Here is a 7,313-nt window from a genome sequence, read left to right on the forward strand (position 1 = left end):
GTGCTTTAGAAAAAGGAAAGAAAGTTTCTTTTGGAAATGATACCCCTGCAGTCATAAAAGGAAAAGGCACGTGAAAGAAGCTGAACTCGTGTGTGTTAACTTCTCTCTCTACAACCGGGCACCTATACTATTCTAGTTAGGCCTCCCAAAAATGATTTGAATTGAGGGAGCTTGAGCTCAACTACAGCTTTCCTTCCTTCGGAGTAGCTCCTCAAGAAAATGGATAGCTTTCCCTGCTAGGCCATCCCTCATGTTCAGTTGAAAGAAAAATTCAAGGCTGGAAATGTTTTGTATGTTGATGGCTTGAAGCATAATCTACTGAGTGTCAGTCAGATGTGTGATCAAGGAACTAAGGTAATATTTCGATCAAATGGATGTAGTGTTCGTGATCTTGATACAGGAAAAAAAGTGATCAAAGGCATAAGAACTCCAAATAATTTATACATATTTGAAGAAGGACAACAACAATGCTATTTGAGCAAGAATGATGAACATTGGTTATGGCATTGGAGGTTAGGGCATCTAAGATTTTCATAGATAAGGAAAGCATGCAAATATCAGGCAGTTCGTGGTCTTCCAGACATCAGAATTCCAGATGATACAATATGAAAATCATGTAAGCTTGGTAAGCAAACCAGAACTAACTTCCCTGAGAAGGAAGGATCAGCTAGCAGGCCTCTTGAACTAGTCCATACAAATTTATGTGGTCCATCTAGGAAAAGGTCACCTCGAGGAGAAGAATACTTCATATTATTCATTGACGACTTCTCCAGGATGGTTTGGATAGGACTTATGAAGCACAAAGATGAAGACTTCAAAAAATTCAAATCTTTCAAAGCCTTGGTTGAAAACGAATCAGATCACAAAATTAAGTGCCTCAGGTCTGATAGAGGTGGGGAGTTTACCTCAAATGAATTTTTCTAATTTTGTGAAGACATGGAATAAGAAGGGAATTCTCTACAGCTAGGACTCCTCAGCAAAATGGAGTAGTGGAAAGGATTAATAGAACGGTTCAACAAATGGCTCGTGCTATGCTTGATGAGTCTGGAACTCCTGCAACCCTCTGGGGTGAAGCTGCATTTGCTGCGATTGTTATTCTCAACAAAATAAATGTTCGGGTGAACAACACTCAAACTCCTCATGAGCTCTGGTATGGTGAGACTCCTTCGGTAAAACATTTCAAAATGTTTGGAAGCAAATGCTATATTAAGAATAATGATGAACATCTTGTCAAGTTTGAACCTAGAGCAGATGAAGGCATTCTCCTTGGTTATTCTCCTCACAGCAAAGCATATAAGTGTTACAACAAAAGACTTGGAAGAATATTTGACAGCATTGATGTGGTGGTTGATGAAGAAGCAAACATTCCTAGGAAAGTAAATTATGAAAATATTGAAGAGGATGAAGACCATCCTTCAAATCAGACTGATGATGAAGAAGAACCTCAAGAGGCACCAGAGGAATAGATAAGGATAGAAGAAAAGACTCCATCCAGGTACGTTCAGAAGAATCATCCAGAATCTCAAATTTTGGGGCAGAAAGAGGTAGGTATACAAACAAGAAGAACAATTGTAGAAGCCTCAAGCTATTTGGCATTGCTCTTCTCCACTGAACCACAAAATGTAAAAGAAGCATGCAAGGATGAATGTTGGGTCAAGGCAATGGATGAAGAACTTGAGTAGATCGAAAAGAATAACACTTGGGAGTTGGTTCCTAGACCAAAAGATAAGAATGTCATAGGGACAAAATGGATCTTTAAAAACAAGATGAATAAAAATGGGGAAGTGATTAGAAACAAGGCCAGACTTGTTTGTAAAGGGTATGCTCAACAAGAAGGAATAGACTTTGAAGAAACTTTTTCTCCCGTTGCTAGACTTGAGGCCATCCGAATGTTTCTTGCTCTCTCAAGCTTTCAGAAGTTCAAAGTATTTCAAATGGACGTGAAATCAGCCTTTCTGAATGGAGACTTGGAAGAAGAGGTGTACATTGAGCAACCAGATGGTTTCATTCTTGGGAATGATCCAAATCTTGTATGCAGACTAAAAAAGGCTCTTTATGGTCTTAAACAGGCTCCAAGGGCTTGGTACTATTGTTTGGACAAATATCTTCATCAACAAGGCTTTTCAAAGGGATCAACAGATAGCAATCTTTATATAAAAATTGAAAATGACAAATTGCTAATACTTGTTGTGTATGTAGATGATATTATCTTTGGCAGCAATGAAGAAACTATGAGTCAAAACTTTGCCTTGGTGATGCAGAAAGAATTCGAAATGTCATTACTTGGAGAGCTAACATATTTTCTTGGTCTATAAATCCAACAAAATGAAGGCAGTATCTTTTTGTCTCAAACCAAGCACCTCAAGAAGATTTTGAAGAAGTATGGCATGGAAGATTCAAAACCTGTATGTACCCCTATGGTTACAGGATGTAGCCTCAGTACAAATGATGAATCAGCAGTAGTGCATCAACCAACTTATAGATCCATGATTGGAAGTCTACTTTATTTGACAGGTACCTGACCAGACATCATGCATGCAGTAGGAATAGTTGGAAGATTTTAGGCAAATCCTAAGGAAACCCATCTTTAGGCAATGAAGAGAATTTTCAAGTATCTTCAAGGAACTAAAAACTATGGCTTATGGTATCCTAGAGATACAGATCTCACTCTTCATGCTTATACAGATGCAGATTGGGCCAGAAGTGTGGATGACAGGAAAAGCACAAGTGGTGGTGCATTCATTATGGGTTCCAGATTAGTATCTTGGTTCAACAAGAAACATAGTTCGATTACTTTATCTACAACTGAAGCGGAATATGTCGCCGCTGCATCTTGCTGCACTCAACTCCTTTGGATGATGGAGACCTTGCAGGATTTTCAAATCACTTGTACACCACCTATCTCCATCTTATGTGATAATACAAGTTCAATCAACATTTCAAAGAACCCAGTCATGCATTCAAAGACCAAGCACATACCGATCAAGTATCACTTTCTCCGGGAACAAGTGTTGGAACAAAAGGTCAAATTTGAGTATGTTCCTTCTAAGGAACAAGTTGCTGATATTCTCACTAAACCACTACCCAAGGAAACTTTTGAATACCTAAGACAGAAGCTGGGAGTAGTTGATGCATCATCTTGCTGCTAAATCTTGTCTGTTTCAGAGAAATATGGGTGTACACGAGTTGCCTGAGGAGGATCCGCATACATACGCAGGTTTGTGAAGAGACAGTCGTGTATATGGAGGTTTGATGGATATCAGTAGGGACAAGATCTGGTTGAAGATATTCTGATATGGGTCTCGCAGAGACCATCCGGCACAGGTCCAGGGGGAGCAGATAAACTTCTAATGATGCATTGTTGGAATTATCTTTGAAGCTTTTTGGTTCTAGTACACAGCTATTGTTGGTTTCAAGTGGAACAAATGCAGAGGGAGAACGAAAGAAAATCATGGTTGGTGATCTGAATGGTGATTGATAGATGCTATTGTTATCAGTTATTGGTGACTTTCATAAGTCTTGCTCTGGATATTTCGTCTCTATGTCATGTATCTCTTTGACCTCATCTATGCGAAACAACCTCCAGCTCGCTACTCTTGATGCTTCTAGATCACAAAGCTTCTCAACCTCTTTGGGAAAATTACCCTTTTGGGATCATCATGGGTATGCAAGGGAACCAAGTGATGCCATCACTAGTTAAGGACAACGTAACAGGAGACCATCGTTGTTTTAAGCCTTATAAGAGTGATGATCCTCATTTTAGGGTTTTAAGAGCTATTTATTCAGGAAAAGCTCAAGGAATTTTCCAATCAATGTCTTAGGAGGGATATGAGTTGTATACATGGATGAGTATACTGTATAATGGTCATTTTTCGGGCACTTCGAGGTATGTCACAGGGAAGTGTAGGAGGTGTGGCAAAATACTGTGTAACAGATGCCCCCTAAAGCATGAAGGTAGAACAAGGAGTGATGGCTGAGATGATTTATGAGATCTTGTAAGGACGAGAACACACACTGACAGGAGACCTACAAATCAAGGATGCATATACATATACATATATGAGATAAAGACATGAATCCATAGCATGGATGCAGCCATCTGAATGATGAGGACTATATGAAAAGATCCATGGTATGGGCACAATCTTCCAGATAACAAGGATCATCATCAATATAAAGTCCCACGGTATTGTCACATCCATCTGTATAGTAGAAACATGTGTACAATCATGAATGAAATATAATTCCACGCAGCCTGAGTCATAACAGATAAGACATAGGGTCTTATGCTCCATCTGGACCCGATCAATGTACCAATCCTAACATGCGAATAAATGTGTTGAAGTTGAACATGCTAGAAAACCACCTCATTACCAGCTAATGATGTGGACCATTAACAGGTATGAGAGAAACCACCAATAATGACAATAAACCTCAAGGTACAGCAGTACAATCCATGAATTTGGTAATGAAGCTGAAGTCAAACACTCGTGGAATCACCTGATCAAAAGCTAATGGTGAAGACCTATTATTGGATGCAAAGAACTCGCCATTAGGGCATGCCAAGTCTAGGGTATTGAAAGGGAGTTTCTAAGTCATCTTCCAGGATAATGGGTTGAAGTCGATAGGAAGCAAACCGTCGAAGGAGGGAAACGATGAATCCCCCTTCATTGACACAAAATAAGGAATAAAGTGGATTAATTTTCAAGACTATAACAATGACTCAAACACTGTATAGGTAAATAACTATAGATTGGAGTTCTCTTGAACACTGGCGACACAACTGCAGAGTGTGGTAGCATTTGACTTGACATAGGACTAAAGGTCATGATGACAAAATGGAATAGCCAAATGAGTGGCAAAATGGATCACCCAAACCTAATAGCACAAGTGATTGAGTTAGAATATCCCAAAACCAACATGAGAGCAAAAGAGTGTCATGTTCAAGAGTGACATGCTGCCTATACAAAGGATGTTTCATCTTCATTTCCCCCCCACTATTTCTAGTGAGTACCCCAATTACTTTTATCACAAGATTGAAGGGGATAGCATATGCTTGTCATGTAAGTTCATTCTTTGAATGAATCCATCCTAGTAAGTTTTACGAGCCCTAGGGAGGAGAAGCTTGGTCTCATCATGGTGACAAGTCTTTCATCGTAAAGTTTTAATGAGTCCAATGTAAGAATAACTCGATATATTTTTCATATTTAGAGAGTTTGAAAAAGAGACGAAAAATAAAACTCCATCATGTCCGTTTTCGTATTTTGTCCCTCGAATCCAAAAAGGAAGAAAACAATAGCCGAGAGAACCTCTTGACCATGTCGATCAAGGTGTACCTTTTTCGTAAATACTCAATCTCAGCCCTAAAAATGGGTAAACATATATTGAGGTGACATCGATTCATTTAGTTTAACGAGTTCAAAATGACGAGTACACGACAATTTTTTCAGTTTTTCAGAGTCAGAAAAGAGCTCAAAGATAACTCTAGGGGGGTTCCTTTTTCATTTACTTAATGAGTCCGAAAAAAGAGATAAAATAAAACTCGCAGGAATCAGTCAATAATGATCACTCTTCACTCAAAGGTGCCTATAACTACACAAAGAAATGCACCCATCACTGATATCGATAAAAAACATTAAAATATTACGAAAATATTGACAAAATTACTTGAAAAACTTATAAATAACCAAAAGTAATTTTATTTTTTACCATTTTACCGTAGTAAGCTCTGAAAGTGCATTTGTGCCCTAATTTTCTTGATTTTCAATTGGTCGTCATGGGAGATCTAGGGTGACATTTGAAAAACCGTCTACAACAGGTAAGCGACCCATCCCCGCTTTTGCATTTTATCACTTTTTTATGCATTTTAAATGGTAATTTTTATGCTATAAGGGAGGATTGTTAATTTTGAGGGCACCAACGATCATCGTGGGTATGGTCATCACACTCGTGATGATTACGCTCAAGCCCAAAGGCTCATGAGATGACATCGCGCTATTAGTAAAAACAGGCGTGATGGCACTGCGACAGATTTTTTGGAAGGAAAACTCTCTTTTCAAGAAAAAAATTATGATTTTAATCCATGAAGAAAGAATTAATTGATGTTAAATGATGTTTTGCAGGAGATCATGGTCTTGGAATGGAAAGAAAGAGGCCATGAGGCCAAATACCACCAAGCAGATCAGAATCCTGAATGCATAAATGCTATAAGGAATTGCGGGTTGCTAAAGTTCTTGAGGACCACAGGGTTAAGGGCTCAGATGGAATTGTTTCCCTATTTGATCAGTCTCTGGGATGTAGATCAATAGATCTTCATCATAAAAGTCCATGAACTAGAACTTGAGGAGACAAATATCTACTTCATCACAGTATTGTCCCGACGAGGGGAAGTGATCCAACTCTTTAGATCTCACCAAGGAGGTGAAAGTACAAGGACTCTAGCCCAGAGGCATTGTCCAAGTGCTGAAATGACCAATGGAGGGAAGGTGAAGATAGAAACAATCACCAACAAGCTTCTCTTGAGAACGATCTTGTTCACTATGGCACATCTATGCGGTACACAAGCCTTGCATGAGGCTTTAAAATCCCAGTTCCAGTATGATATTCTGCATTTGACTCCCACAATATTTAACTGGTGCTGAGGCCTTATGAAAAATATGAAAAGACAACTCACCAAGGGGAAGCATGGGCACCTGAAGCAATTCATTTTCGAATTGATACTGGTGACCTTATTTTTAGAGCAAGTGCGCTTATTTTGGTATCAGTGGGCAGAGGTACCAAATCCTGCCCCCCGAGATCCGAGACTAGTGAGCTGGAGTCAACTCATGCCTCGAGGTGGAACAAGTTAGCATATACATCACCCACCACAATTTTTTGCTTCACTAGAATGCCAACTACTCATGGTAGACAATTATGCTTATGCTGGCATAGATTTCAGGTGGGATCTAGATCTACCTCTACCACCAGGAGAATAGTGGACCAATGCAAGTAAGAACATGTTTTTTGGAATTTTTCTAAGTTTTATGATTTATTGTAAGAGTGTAAAATGAGACTCAACTCATGATAAATGTGCAGATGTGGGGCTAGAGAGACCCCAGGAATGTCACCAATAGCATGACAAGTTTCTCATTAGATAGTGGTTGTAGACTATGAAGAAGGGGAAAACCCCTTGGCTGATATGGAGCGCAACCTGGAGGCGATAACTCGAGGAGTCCCAGAGTATGTCACTATTGATGAGGTTCCATTGTGTTGGAAGAGACACATAGTGGGAGTATCTGTGAGACTGCATCAACTGTTAGGCCGAATGATCAAAG

Source organism: Pinus tabuliformis, chromosome 8 (genome assembly GCF_031772625.1).
Source record: "Pinus tabuliformis cultivar Carrire ecotype Pingquan chromosome 8, CPIR1, whole genome shotgun sequence".
Taxonomy (NCBI): Eukaryota; Viridiplantae; Streptophyta; class Pinopsida; order Pinales; family Pinaceae; genus Pinus; species Pinus tabuliformis.